The 14,862-nt window shown below is 39.0% G+C and overlaps 1 protein-coding gene across 2 annotated transcripts in view; it reads right to left on the minus strand.

The window, feature by feature from the left end:
* The window catches only part of usp (ultraspiracle), a 589,909-nt gene that overhangs the window by 166,839 nt on the left and 408,208 nt on the right, over nucleotides 1-14,862 (minus strand). The gene's annotated exons all lie outside the window — the stretch shown is intronic.

Below are 14,862 nucleotides of genomic sequence, written 5' to 3' on the forward strand. Positions count from 1 at the left end.
GACTTCAATACTATCACTTCAAAGACTGCATGATGATGATGATGATGATGATGATGATTGTTTTAAAAGAAGTCTAATTATCTTTCTTTTTCTACCTCAGTGGTGTAGTGAAGTGCTTCACTGATTAGATCTTACATAGGTGGCTGTTATTTTCGTTTCACTACTTCGAATGAATATTAAAACGGCCGTCGCTGCCGAACTTGTTATCTCTTGTACAATTATAACATAACATTACTGACTGATTGGGATCAAAATATTATGAAAGGTTTGGGGGGAATAATAGTGTAGAAAAATGTACAGCACACAATATAGGTCTATTTGTATCTTCTTAGAAGCTTCTCTTTATTCGGAATGATCAAAAGTAAGTTATCATTTTTGTAAATAGTTCTACGTGATGGAATCTGAATCATTGGGGTATAACTTTTTCTTTGAAAAATCCGTCATGTGTTGACCGCGATTCGAGCTTCAGTTGAGAAACTATGAAAAGTGGCAATAACATAAGCTCAATTATACAGTAATTCGCGTAGTAATATCAAATGTGTGAAGTGGGTGGTTGATGAATTAGAAGTCCTCTTACTCTAAATGCAATGTAATGAACTGCGTTATATTCCTTGGGTAGAACGTTCTTAAGAACGATATTAACAAAAGAGAGCTATCTAATGAGGCACGTTGGTAGTTCAGTGAACTTACCTGGAAAAAAAAACGTGAACTTCAGCTCTTTCCCGAATAGATAACATGAGTAATGACATATTACAGATAGTCTTGCTATTTCACAACTTGGTGAATAAAAACCATGGAAAATATCACAAGCAACGCCAATTCGACAAGTCCTGTCACTTCAAAGACTGCCCTGATTATTGTTACATGTGTATGTGTCTCCAACCCTAAGGCTGGTTGGATCCTCAACAGCTCCACCATCAGCAGTCATAGATGGCCTAGGCATCACTGAAGAGGCGTACTAGGAAAATGAAGAGTGAGTTAGTTTCCCCGTTGCTTTCCTCGCTGAGTCAGCCGTTGCTATTACATATCAGTCTGCCAAGGCCACTGAAATGCATGCACCATCTGACCCTATGAGCAACATTTTCACACCATTCATATTAGGGACTGGCTGCAGAAGGAATGGCATTACTAGCATCGCTCATACCTCAGTCACTTTCATATTGTCAAAGCCAAGGATAAGACAGAGACAGATCAATGAAAGTAACAAAATACATAGTGCACTGTAAACAATAGGTCCTGCCAGCAAAGGCATATTGATATATATTATTCGTTGGGGCCACCTAGGACCACGTTAAGTCTTGTTACATTTGGCAGTTTGCTTCGCTTTCTTTTGAGCCCAGAATTCCTCATTCTCTCTGAGCGGGCCACCTTGCGTTCCTCCGTCCAGGTGGTACCTCGCCTTCTTTTCGGTTGCCTGTCTCGGTTTAGCCCATTCGTCAGTATCTTTTTGTGGAAAAGATCTCTATTGAAGGCGTCTTCGGGTTTTATATGAAGCATTTGGAAGTCGTCTTTGGTGTTCATAAACCAGGACATTGTAGTTTTGGGTGTGGAGTCAAAAATGTGAAAGATCTGTTTAATCAGCCTGTTTCCATCCATTCGTTTGAGATGACCGTAATATCGTGCCTGTCTCTTACGGACTGTTTCTGTAATTTGATGCTTCTGATGATCTCGCGCTCTTTTTTCTCCAGTTCTTCTAGAAGTCCTTTGTTAGCATTTAGGGATAGGGTTTCGGCTGCATATATAACTACTGGCTTCAGAACAGTTTCATAATAATGCAGTTTAGTATTTTGGGACAGGCATTTTTTGTTGTAGATTGAGCGCGACGTTTGATAGGCTATTTCAAGTTTGTATACTCGTTCCTTAAGTGCTTCCTTGTCCAGTCCATTTTTCATTATGATCTCACCCAGATGCTTAAGTTTTTCTATACGGTTGATCTTCCCGTATTTTGTCTGGAGTTTTTCTGGGGCATCTTTGATGTTAGACATGACTTCGGTTTTTTCAAAAGATATCTGAAAGTCAGTTTGTTCAGCGATTTCTTTTAGAAGGTCGATTTGCACCCAGCAGTTTCTACATCGTTTGACAGAATGGCGATATCATCAGCAAACGCTAGACAGTCGATCATGATCCCCGTAGATTTCGTTCCCATTCTCAGAAGACAATAATCAGCTTCTAATAATTTTGTTCGCCAGGTACCAATGATCTTTTCGAGCACGCAGTTCAAAAGCATCGGAGAGAGCCCATCACTTTGTTTGACTCCTGTTCTGATCTCGAAGAATCTGATACGCATCCTAGGAACTTCACTTTGGGTCCTGTGTCAGTCAGGGTGGCTCTAATTAATGCCGGCAGTTTCAGACCAACCCCGAATTCGTTGAGGATGTTTAGCAGAACCTCGCGGTCCATCGAATCGTAGGCCTTCTTAAAGTCCGCAAAGACTGACACATACGGTTTGGACCTGAGATTACAATGTCTGATGATGGTTTTGAGGTTGTGGATCTGTTCAGCTTATTATTATAAGCGGTCATCAGCCCAAGACTGATGCCAGTATGATACTATTATAGAACCATCATTCTAAGAGCAGCACAAAGCTTCGGAATCTCACTGTACTGGAGAAAAGGGTGATAAAAAGAAACCAGAGAACTACAGACCAATCAGCCTGACCAGTATAGTTTGTAAAATACTGGAGAGTTTAATATCAAAGTACATCAGAGGGATATGTGATTATAAAAATTGGTTCATGAGGACCCAGTATGGATTTAGAAGGAAATTTTCTTGTGAGGCACAACTGGTGGGATTTCAGCAGGACATATCAGATCAGTTGGATTCAGGAGGCCAGTTAGATTGCACAGCCATAGATCTTTCCAAAGCCTTTGATAGAGTAGAATATTATTAAAGAAATTGGAGGGAATAGGATTGGACGTAAGGGTTACACGTTGGATAAAAACCTTTCTAAATTCAAGGGTTCAGAAAGTCAAAGTAGGAAATAATGTATCGCAGGAAGAGAAAGTGGAAGGGAATTACACAGGGTAGTATAATAGGTCCGTTACTGTTTTTAATATACGTAAATGGTTTAGGGAATAATATAACATCAAAAATAAGATTGTATGCAGATGGCATCATTGTTTATAGGGAAATAAATAACTCTTAGGATTGTGCAGAATTACAAAGGGACCTTGAGAGTATCCAACAATGGGTTGAAAAATAATATGAAGGTTAAAGGAGGCAAATCAACTGTTACAACATTTACAAACAGGAGTTTTAAAACTGAATTTGAATATACTTTGGATGAGGTAGTTATCCCGAAAGATGGCAAGTGCAAATACGTAGGTGTGAGATTTGAAAGTGATTTGCACTGGAAGGTGCATGTGGATGACATTGTTGGGAAAGCATACAGATCGTTACATGTCATAATGAGGCTACTTAAACGATGCACCAAAGAACTAAAGTATGGTTCGTCCATTATTGGAATATGCAAACAGTGTCTGGGATCCTCACCAAGAATACCTAATAAAAGAAATAGATAGTGTGCAGAGGAAAGCAGCAAGATTTGTAACAGGGGATTTCAGGAGAAAGAGTAGTGTATCTAATATGTTAAAGGAACTTGGATGGGAAACTTTAAGTAAGAGAAGGGAGAAAACTAGACTTTAGAGCCTATACAGGAGAAGAAGCATGGGGAGATATCCGCGAGAGGCTTCAGTTGGAAATAATTATATCGGCAGGACTGACCACAAGTATAAAATTAGAAGGAATTTTAGCAGAAGCGATTGGGGCAAATTTTCATTCATTGGGAAGGGCGTGAAGGAGTGGAACAGTTTACCAGGGGTAGCGTTTGATCCTTTTCCAAAATCTGTACAGATATTCAAGAAGAGAATAAACAGCAAAAGAGAAAATAAATGAAATGTTATAGGGCATTCGACCAGTGCAGGTTATTGTAAATAAAAAATGTGTGTGAATAAATTAATTCTATCCCTTGGTCAAAGGAGTTTGAATAGCCAAAGTAGGGGACTGCCTGTAGGGGTGAAGTACAGTGGGGACTTCGAGGGCCCTGGGACCGCTACGGTAGCTGTGAAGGCCCTTCAAGAACTCTGAAAAGTGGTGGCAAAAGGGGCTCTGGTTAAGACGCAGCAGGTCGTTATGCTACTTAGGTTCCAGAATGAGTAAAAAATAAATAAGTAAATAAATGCAATGTAAATTTTAATCTTATAGTATCATTTGAAGTAATTCCACATACTGCATATCAGCTGACCATATTTGTAAGTACAGGAGATATTATAAGTAGAATTTTGTAAACAATATAAATTTATTAAAGATGAGCTGTATGTTTAATAGAAAAAAGTGTTAGCGTAAATTGTATAATATTGTATTATAGGAAAATTTTCTCTTGTGAATTTAAAATTTGGTGCTTGACAATAATGGATTTTAGTGTAGCATTTGCCACCGAGGTAGACACCTCGTTTGCAAATAAAGAGATTTTGATTTGATTTGAAAACTGGAGTGCAAAAACACTGAAGATATTTCTGACATACGTATTATTATAGCTTACTTGCTTGCGACGGAAAAAGAAAACAAGTTGTGAATTTGTTAGTTGCATATATTGTTACCTACAGCGGAGATACTTACTAACGTTATCGCAGAATGGGTGCGTGGGGTACATGTAGGCGGAGACTTTCAGTCAAGGACAGTTTGATATTCTTAAGGTGAAGGTGTTAAGAGTGATGAATCACAGGCGAACGACTTAATGTTGTACATCATTAGTGGTGGCAAGTATCACGCTGGCATATTTTTCCCTTCCTGCTCTGCCATCAATCACCCCTAGCATTTTCTCTTCATTCGCTGAACTAGCAAGCAACGCATGTTTCTACGAAAAGGGAAATGTGGAATATTTCGTTCTTTAATACAAGATGACACCATTGATGGAATTATCCTCCTTTTGGGTCCCATGAGACTTTTCGTTTTGAAAAACGAAATGAAAGAAAATAACATCATGGCTGTTGGTCGTATACGTAGCAGAAAGGAAAAATATTTCTGTGGTGGTCGCAAACATAATTCGAAATCATCCGTCTTGTGAAGTCATAGTTGAATCGGTATTACGAAATAAAGGGCATAGTCATAATTCACTTCTTTTGATTTCTTCTTTTTCTTTTTTAGTGTCCACACTTGATAGGTTACAAATTAAATCTATGTTAACGAACGTATCGGCAGAGAAACGTACATCAACACAGTACTGGTACTTAATGAGAGGAAATAAAGTTAATATTTTTATTTCTGTATTTATTTACATATTTATTTGTCAGGTCCCATGGCTAAATAGTCAGCATGGTGACTTTCGGTCCATCTCATTCCTAGGCCTTTCCCGTCCCATCGTCGCCATAAGACCTATCTGTGTCGGTGCGACGTAAAGCAAAATAATAGAATATTTTTTTTACAATTGGTTTCGTAATACCGATTCAACTATGACTTCACAAGACGGATGATTTCGAATTATGTTTGCGACCACCACGGAAATATTTTTCCTTTCTGCTACGTATACGACCAACAGCCATGATGTTATTTTCTTTCATTTCGTTTTTCAAAACGAAAAGTCTCAGGGGACCCAAAAGGAGGATAATTCCATCAATGGTTTCATTTTGGATTAATATTTTTATTTCTGTATTTATTTATATATTTATTTGTCAGGTCCCATGGCTAAATAGTCAGCGTGGTGACTTTCGGTCCATCTCATTCCTAGGCCTTTCCCGTCCCATCGTCGCCATAAGACCTAGCTGTGTCGGTGCGACGTAAAGCAAAATAATAGAATATTTTTTTACAATTGGTTTTACGTCGCACCGACACAGATAGGAATTATGGCTACGATGAGATAGGGAAGGGCTACGCGTGGAAAGGAAGCGGCCATGGCCTTAAATACGGTACAGCCCCAGCACTTGCCTGGTGTGAAAATGGGAAACCACGCATAACCATCTTCAGGGTTACCGACAGTGGGATTCGAAACCACTATCTCCCGGGTGCGAGCTCGCAGCTGCGCGGCCCTAACTCCACGGCTAGCTCAGCCGGTACAATTAAATAGAAGTACGGCATGATCATGCAATTAAAAGTTATTTAGTATTTTAATACACACTAAGGAACTAACAGACACTGAAGAGGCTGTCAGACTGACGAATGCGTGCGGCATACCGGTGAATTATAACTCAGTGTCCACGACCTTGGCAAAAACATTATACCCCTACTACCCTTCCCCACAGCACATGCAAAGTCTCCACTACTTGCCGTAGCGCTATACAAATCGGTTAGCCGCGACGAACGGCATTTGGTGCTTATTTCCGCCAAAAATTATGTTAATAATTAAGGAAAATAAAGGAAAGAATTAGCAGATAAGACACAAAGGCTTGTACAGATAAAGTTTCTTTTACAAATAATTCGCTGTGAGCTTGCATCCGGGAGATCGTGGGTTCGAATCCCACTGTGGTCAGCCCTGAAGATGGTTTTCCGTGGTTTCCCATTTTCACACCACGCAAATGCTGTTGCTATACCTTAATTAAGGCCATGGCCGCTTCCTTCCAACTCCTAGGTCTTTCCTATCCCATCGTCGCCATAAGACCTATCTGTGTCGGTGCGACGTAAAGCAATTAGCAAAACAAATAATAATAATTCCTAGTTCCAGGTGGCTAAAGTGAATATGTAATGTTTACTCCACAAAGTGGCGTGGGGCGGGGGCGATTTTCCCTTCACGCCCCACCCCCTAATCGCCGCTACTGCTTGTTAACACGCCAACACGCCAAAGATGCAGAAAAGGAAATTTAATCACTTGTTAATTTATACATGTGTAGACATTCCACTCGATAAAAGAGTTGCTTGTATGAAACAAAAACGATACTGTTCGGTGAAATACTTGTGTAGAAGGCATACGTCTGTTTGGAGCTTCGGTTGCATTCCGACCGGGTTGTCCAGATTAAAATAATGTCTATGTATTCGTCACTGCCGAACACACTAGCCATTGGCGATAAGCAGACAGTAAATATAGTGCGGCTGTACCATACACCAGCCTAGAACTATGCGGTCGAAAACGATGTTTACTAATGCAAGGGGTGCATTTGACGGCCAGCGCTGAGTAACATGCTGCGAGTGTGACTCTGTTTCTTATCTCTTCATATTCGGACGTCACCTGCCCGCTGGCAGTAGTTCCCCTGTTAAAATCAGTTAGTAGACACCCCACACATCACTTGTGCATGCGGGACATTTATAAATAGAAAGTACGGCGTCCGTGAGCCACCTGGTATATATAATTAACGTAGTGATCATCTTCATTATCATAGTAAGCCAGGATGGCAATTTTCATTTTTATTTTGAATAAATCATGTGTACATTTTCTATTTATGTCGCCGTTTTCATTGCCGAACCTATCGGTATGTTTCCTCGTCACTTGCGCCTACTATAGTTATTTCTTACTGAGCACCTCTGAGGTCTCTCTTGCTCTCTGCTGACCTTGTACGGTGACAATATATATTACACAATTTGCTTTACGACGCACCGACACAGATAGGTCTTACAGCGACGATATACAATGTTTTCAAGAGCATATTTTGCTCAACTCCTTTTTCACTCCACCGCCGTTAAGTTGATTTACACCCCCCACCCCCCCGAGCGCGTTTCTTTATGTTTAAAGGACATTCCAAATACCCACGTTTACGTCTGTTACCTTCAGTATTTGAGATATTTGTCCTCATAAAAATAATTCAACTCCTCCTTACCCCCGCCCCCAAGATGATTTTTTCCCCAAAATAATGTTTGGAGAGTATACCACACAGGCCTTCCAAAGGCACCATTTAACCATTACAATTAACTATTAAAATGTTACACTTGTAAAACCTAGTTCCAGAAAGGTCCAGGCCTATCAAAAGCACAACTTATATTTTACAATTCAAACAGTATTCACGATCTTACACATAACAGTCTAACCTCTTAACACAAAAGAATGAAATTGAATTTTACATGGGTATCGAATATCCATTCTACCGGGCCTCTGTGGAAAACAACAGGTTAAAGTTACTGGCCCAAAAATCACTGGCACTCCTTCAAATTTGCAATTAAAAGATTAAAACCCTATTTGGGCTTCAATGACAATGGCAGCAGATGTAATTTACCGCCAAGTAGCGGTCTTGCATCTTGCTGCGGGGTCCAGAACATCTAAATAACTAATATCAACCACCATAATAATAATAATAATAATAATAATAATAATAATAATAATAATAATAATAATAAATGTTATGGACCGTCGTCAAAATGCGCGGACCGCGCTGGAAACGGGTCCTGGCCGGGTAATGACTACCAATGCAGTCCGGCCGCGGGTTCAGTACCGACAAGGCACTCAAGACGACACCACGCCGGATCTCCTGAAGGATTTGATCCATATTAAAAATGCTTATAGGAAAAGATGGCAAAGATTTAGGGACCCGACTGACCGGGTGGAATACTGGACCTAGCTCGGAAAGTACGAAATCGATTGCTGGAAAGAAAGATTGAAAAATGGGAGGAACTTTGCCGTAATCTTGCAGAAAACGAGTCAGATCGCGAATTTCGGCGGATTTAAAACTTTAAGCATTCAATTATAAATTTCAGTATAATACCGCAGCGAAGCATGTGTACCTTGCTAGTTAAACAATACAAAGGAACGAATTAGCTGATAAGACAACAGGGCTTGCACAAATTACTGTTTTAAATAATTCCTAGTTGCAGGCGGCTAAAATGGAATTGAATGTGATGTTTTCTCCGCAATGTGTTGGGCGACTGCCCCCTCCCCCCAATCGCCACCACTGTTTAAACGAAGATGACTACATCAATTAGGGCCTACTATGCCGTCAATTTGAAATGAAAATGTTGGGACAGTGGCTTTATACTCAACACATCCACAGGCGAAACCCAGTCATCTCGATCACCACAACTTGTCACAGAGAAACAGTTATCCGTTTTTTTTTTGTTTTTTTTTTGTTTTTTTTTAACATTCATACTGAAAAATATTTTCTTAAAATATATAGTCTTGTTCCAGTGTGTGATATTTTGTGTTGTCTTCTCTTTCTTGATTTACTGATCACCGAATGTGACTGTAATGTACGGTTGTCTAGTGAAAGTAGAAATTGGTTACACATATTGTACGGTAAGTTCGTCAATTGTTTCAACTTATTTGTTTTGTGTATCATTTCGAGTCCTGATTTTTACGATAAAAGGTATTTATAACAATTTGTAATCTATGCCATACGCATTTTATGTTCACTGATTTTGTATTTGATTTTTTTAAAATTGGCTTTACGTCACACCGACACAGATAGGTCTCTTTGCGACGATCGGATAGGAAAGGGCTAGGATTGGGTCGGAAGTGGTCATGGCCTTAATTAAAATACTGTTCTGGCATTTTGCTGGTGTAGAAATGGGAAATCAAGGAGACCTTCTTTCGGGCTGTCGACAGTGGAGTTCGAACTCACGATCTCTTGAATGCAAACACACAGCTACGTTCAAAGCAGATCATTGTTTGTGTACGTCGACATTTTATCTTTTTGATTCTACTGCATTTATTTACGACAATTCAGTACAGAAATATGGAAGTTCTAGTGAAACGGGCGAACCCCGAGTAGGCTTACATAAAAATGTTTTCTAGATTCAGTTTTGTCCTATTTTTGTATGCTACACTTTTATCAGTAGTAATTAATCGAAACCATCACGTTGCGGCAATCAGCGAAGGCGTTTCCGGTCTTTCCGCACCCAATTTATACAGCAGTCGGCGTAGTATACTACGCTACACGTGGCTGTGTGGTCAGACGTGCATGGCGATAGACTGCATATAAATGATTCTCAAGAAATCCCGCCCCTTCGACAGATTACTCAGATTGACTCGCCAGTCAAAATATATGGTGCCTTCTAACCAAAATTTCGTTCAATAACATTATGCTTTGTTAGTTTTGGAACATGTTATTTTTATAACACCTTACTGGAACATGGTATCTCAGTGGAACTGGAATGTTTGAACATATTATTGGAAAATAACAGTTTAGTCCACCTCTACTACCCGCCTTTATTAACATTCACCAGGAACAAATGAGTTACTACAAATGCATAACACTGTTGCCAACAAACATAGAAGAGAGTATATAAACTCCCCTCAACAACAAATTCGTGACCAAAGCACCTACAACTTCATTAGCTTAAGAATAAAAGAAATCGAGGAGGGATTATAATAATGTGGCCAGGTACTGTATATCAAAACTCCGAGATATTTCTATTCAGAATGAATTTACTTCATTATGTTACTGGCTTTGATGAACTAAGTGCAGACATGATTAACGTTGCTGGCCCACAAGGAATTCAATGGCTATATAGGGTGGTAAGGGCAATATGGAAGGACAAAATAATACCAGACAATTGAAAAAAAGGAGTTGTAGGTCCCCTGTTCAAGAAAGGAAGTCGAAAAAAGTGCAGCAACTATAGAGGGATTATCTTACTGTCCCATGGTTTTAAAATATTTGAGAAGATTCTTGAGAAAAGATTGAGGAGAATTATTGAACCCCAACTGCAGAAAACAATATGGATTTAGGAAAAATAGATCAACTGTAGACCTCATATTCACACTGAAAATAATATTAGAAAAGCACTGGGAGAAAGATCGTAACTTGACATTTGTGTTTCTAGACATCGAAAAGGCATTCGATAGTCCCTAGAACAACTATATGGGAGTGTCTTAAAAAGAAGAATGTATCTATGGAACTCATTCAGAGAATAAAAATGCTTTATGATGACTGCTACAGCTGTGTTCCAGTAGGAAATGGATATTCAGATTGGTTCCAGAAATCTAGAGGAGCGCAACAAGGCAGTGGTCTTTCACTATTACTATTCATCACCATCATGGATGACATCATAAAAGACGTGAAGCAGAACACCAACATGGATCTTAAAGAATTTGCTTTTGTAGATTATATAGTTATCTAGGGAAATAGCGAGATGGAAGTCCAGGAAAGGCTGAACGTCTGGAATGATTATCTGAAAAAATATGGACTGAAAGTGCTACAAAAACTGCTGCAATGTGTGTTAATAGACAGCGAAGTGAAGATAATAAATATAATGCTGGAGGGTGTACAAGTGGACACAGTAAACCAGTATCAGTACCTTGGATGCAAAACATCAAGTGACAAGAGAATACAGCTTGAATTAAATAACCGCATCCAGAAATCCAGTCAATTGTATCAGCAAGTTCGATATCTGCTCTGGAACAAACAAGTATAGTATCACCAAGATCAAAACAAACTCTGTTTCGAACATACTTTTTGACGTATGGGTTGGAAACAAGCACAACAACAAAAAAAGAGACTTCAGAAATGAAGTTTCTAAGAAGCATGCTTTAAAAGACTAGGAAAGATAAAGTAAAAAATTAGAAGATTAGAGAACAAGCTGGAATAAATCAGTCACTGAAAGAGACCATAACTAGAGCACGTATGCGATGGTTTGGTCACGTCAAACGTTTGACAGAAAGAAGAACTGCAAAACAATGGTTGCATACGGAGATTACTGGAAAGAGACCTGTTGGAAGACCTAAGAGGAGATGGCTGGACCAAGTGAAGGAAGATATCACTTCCAAAGGAATCAACTGGGATGAAGTCTTGAAGGAGCAGTGGCACATGAATAGACTAAAATGGAGAGCGCTCCTAAACCACACCCGGGAAACTGGAGTGGAAACTTGATGATGATGACGACGACGATGATGATGATGATGATGATGATGATGATGATGATGTTAAATACAGAAGCTGGAAGGTTTTCCGTATTAAATATGTTGTTTCTATATATGTGTACAGTACTTGGGATTTGGGAATTCTGTTCTAATTATGGACTAAGTTAGTAACAACACCGCGATATTCGATTAATACTGGTGTTGATGCATCGCGGGAAGAAGGATGAGTCTATAAGAGAGTGTTGGATGCGAGAAGCTGGCTATTGTCTCCTGGCTATTGTCAAGTGTTCGTGACATAATGTCTATAGTCCAATACCGATTGTCTAGTGGCTGTCAATTGCAAGTACTCCGTATTACTTGCGATTTACTCATTGAAGAGGACTAACTGGGGCAAGTATTCGTTCATAGGAAGAGGAATTATAGACAGCAATACTTTACTAAGGGAGATGCTCAAGAAAGTTCCAACTTCTTTGAAATTAACAAACGGCTAGGTAAACAACTGATAGGGAATCTGTCAGCTGGGCGATAACCCTAAATACAGATCAGTTGTAAATGTAAAGTTATCTGTTGATGTTGCTTTAATATTTGGAGTGTTCTTGAACTGCTATAAGCTATACTTGCTAAAAATCTACATACCTCTACTTTTACAGCATAGGTGAATTCTGGGGAGAAGAAGACGTAGCTAAGTGTCTACACTGTGTCTAAAACAGTCGTAAAATCAGTGCGTGACAGAAAGGTGCAGTACTAGAGATACTAAACGGGTCAGAACACACCTATTGTTGTTGATGATGATGATGATGATGGCTGTTTAAAGGGATCTATAATTTAAGTCATCGGCCCTTCTACACAAATTCAGCGAAGTGGTCGCTTTTAAACTTGTTCGTAGTTGTATGTCTGTAACTACAAATGGAAGTAACTCGCTATCATCTTGAGTGGCTAAAGAAGAGGAGCCATTTTTCCGATGCACTTTTATTTCAGGTTTAAACTAGGTGCATTACCCACCCTTTTAATCATTTTCAGAAGTTAGGTAAGGCCCGAGTCATATCTACCAGTACAAAGTCTCATGTACACGCCCTGGGAGAAGATAGAACTATCACGCTTTATTAAAATTAAAATAGAGGGATTCATTTAGGCGAACTCTAGCACCCAAACTTAGTAGGTGTAATTACAAGTCGATGGAATAAACTAAAGTATGTTTTGAAATAGTCCTCTTATGCAAAATATATCTTTTTTATTCCCTAAAAAGTATAGTTTTCTCACTGGAAAGTGGGCCTACCTGGTTTTTCTAGGTGTACTCCTCTTAAATATGCCCGGTCCTAAAGCTGGTAAAGGGACAAAACAAAGCTATTGGAGGTTCATTATAGAATCTGTATAATTATTTGGCGTCTGTGACAGAAGGTGCACCGGAACTGAAAACAGGGTCTTTCCCAGCTTTTACGATTAACAGAGATAAGTAAAAGAAGGAAAACCACGGTCAGCATCCAATTTAGAATCTATTTCTCGCAACGATGCAACTTCTTATAATGCGCAGTGAACTTACCAACTCGTCTACAGAGTGGGTGCAGTAAAATAAGGAAAAAAAGTTTTATTAGCAGCCGTAATCTTTTATTTAACTGACAGTAAGGTCATTCCACGGTCAGTTTTTGAAGCAATTAATACTATCAAATATATTATGACCCCTCCTCCTTTTTAAACGCTTAAATTATAACTTGCCGTATATATTTTTGCTAGGGGTTTAGTTTAATGTCACACAAACACTCAGGTTTTCGGCGACAATGGTATAGGATAGTGCTAAGATAGGGAGGTAAGTGAGAAATGGGGACACCATATTCTGGCTGCCGACAGTGGGGTGCAAGCTCACAACTACACAACTCTTACCGCGCAGCCAACTCGCTCGAATTTGTTAACAGAGTACGTGCTATGATACAGGTAGTGGATATTTGTTAATGAAGTACCGAGATGCTCCACAACCACCGAAAGGTGGATATATAATCTGCGATGAGTGAGTTACGTGACGAGGCTGAATAAAATACTCGTGCAATGACACGCTCGACGTAAAAAGAGTACGTAATCATTACCATACGTCACATGGAAGTCGGTCCTTACGTCACATGTAGTAACATAAAAGCTAAAAGAATCGTATCTTACACATCGTCCACAAGGACCTATTGTCTAAATTCGACCTTTACCTACGCAATTAGAAGTCGGCCTTGGCTTTGTACCAACAACATCACGGGGTTTCCTACTACCGATAATGAAACTAGAATGCATTTTCTAAGTGCAAACTGAATATCTTACGCAGAGAGAACAGCTCTACATACTCTTTTGAAGCATTTCATCCTGCGAGAAGTTTGCATAACGTGTGTTAAACAGAAAACAAATCTTCAAAAATACACGCAATATTGTGAAAGAAACTTCACTTTTCATCATAGTTAAAATAAACTATCAGTTCTTCACCGAGCATAATTGATTACCCAATTTTGGTAGTCTACTATTACTGCACGCTGAAGTAAAACATTTAGCGTTATAATTATAGTTCCATGAATCTACTTATCTGAATTACCAACATGCCAATTTGAAGAGAGTGAAGAAAAATTTTAATCTTGTTCGGAACAAGTAGTTGTTATCGTTTCATTTTAGGTGACTGATAGTCCTGTGTTTTTAATGCGTGTCTGATAAGCAGTGTTCGATTCGAGTCGAGTATAATGGGGAACATACCACCTTGAAGGGTAAACCAATATCAATTTTTCATTTTTACCACACTAAACCTAAATTATATTTCACCTTCATATCTGTGAAATAAATTCAGATATCTATAAAACCGACCGACTTATAACTTATGAGCTGAGTTAGTAGACATTTAAACCACCTCCAGACTGTCACGCCTACATGTATAACTAGTATACTCTAATGTGTATTTTCCAACACCATTTATTTCGTAACTTCTACAATTTTGGCGATAACTGCATGAAATTTTGCATGACAGTACTTCCTACTGCTGCCTATAACCCGAACCTCAATGTTTAATCTATCTTTTACATACAGTTTGTCTTAAATAAGTGCTGATACATGATTTCTTAATTTCAGAGTTCTAAAACCATTTGTTCTTCCTCTTACAGAGCAAATATTTTAGCCGTTGAAATTCATGTTAA

Source organism: Anabrus simplex, chromosome 4 (genome assembly GCF_040414725.1).
Source record: "Anabrus simplex isolate iqAnaSimp1 chromosome 4, ASM4041472v1, whole genome shotgun sequence".
In the NCBI taxonomy this organism is placed as follows: Eukaryota; Metazoa; Arthropoda; class Insecta; order Orthoptera; family Tettigoniidae; genus Anabrus; species Anabrus simplex.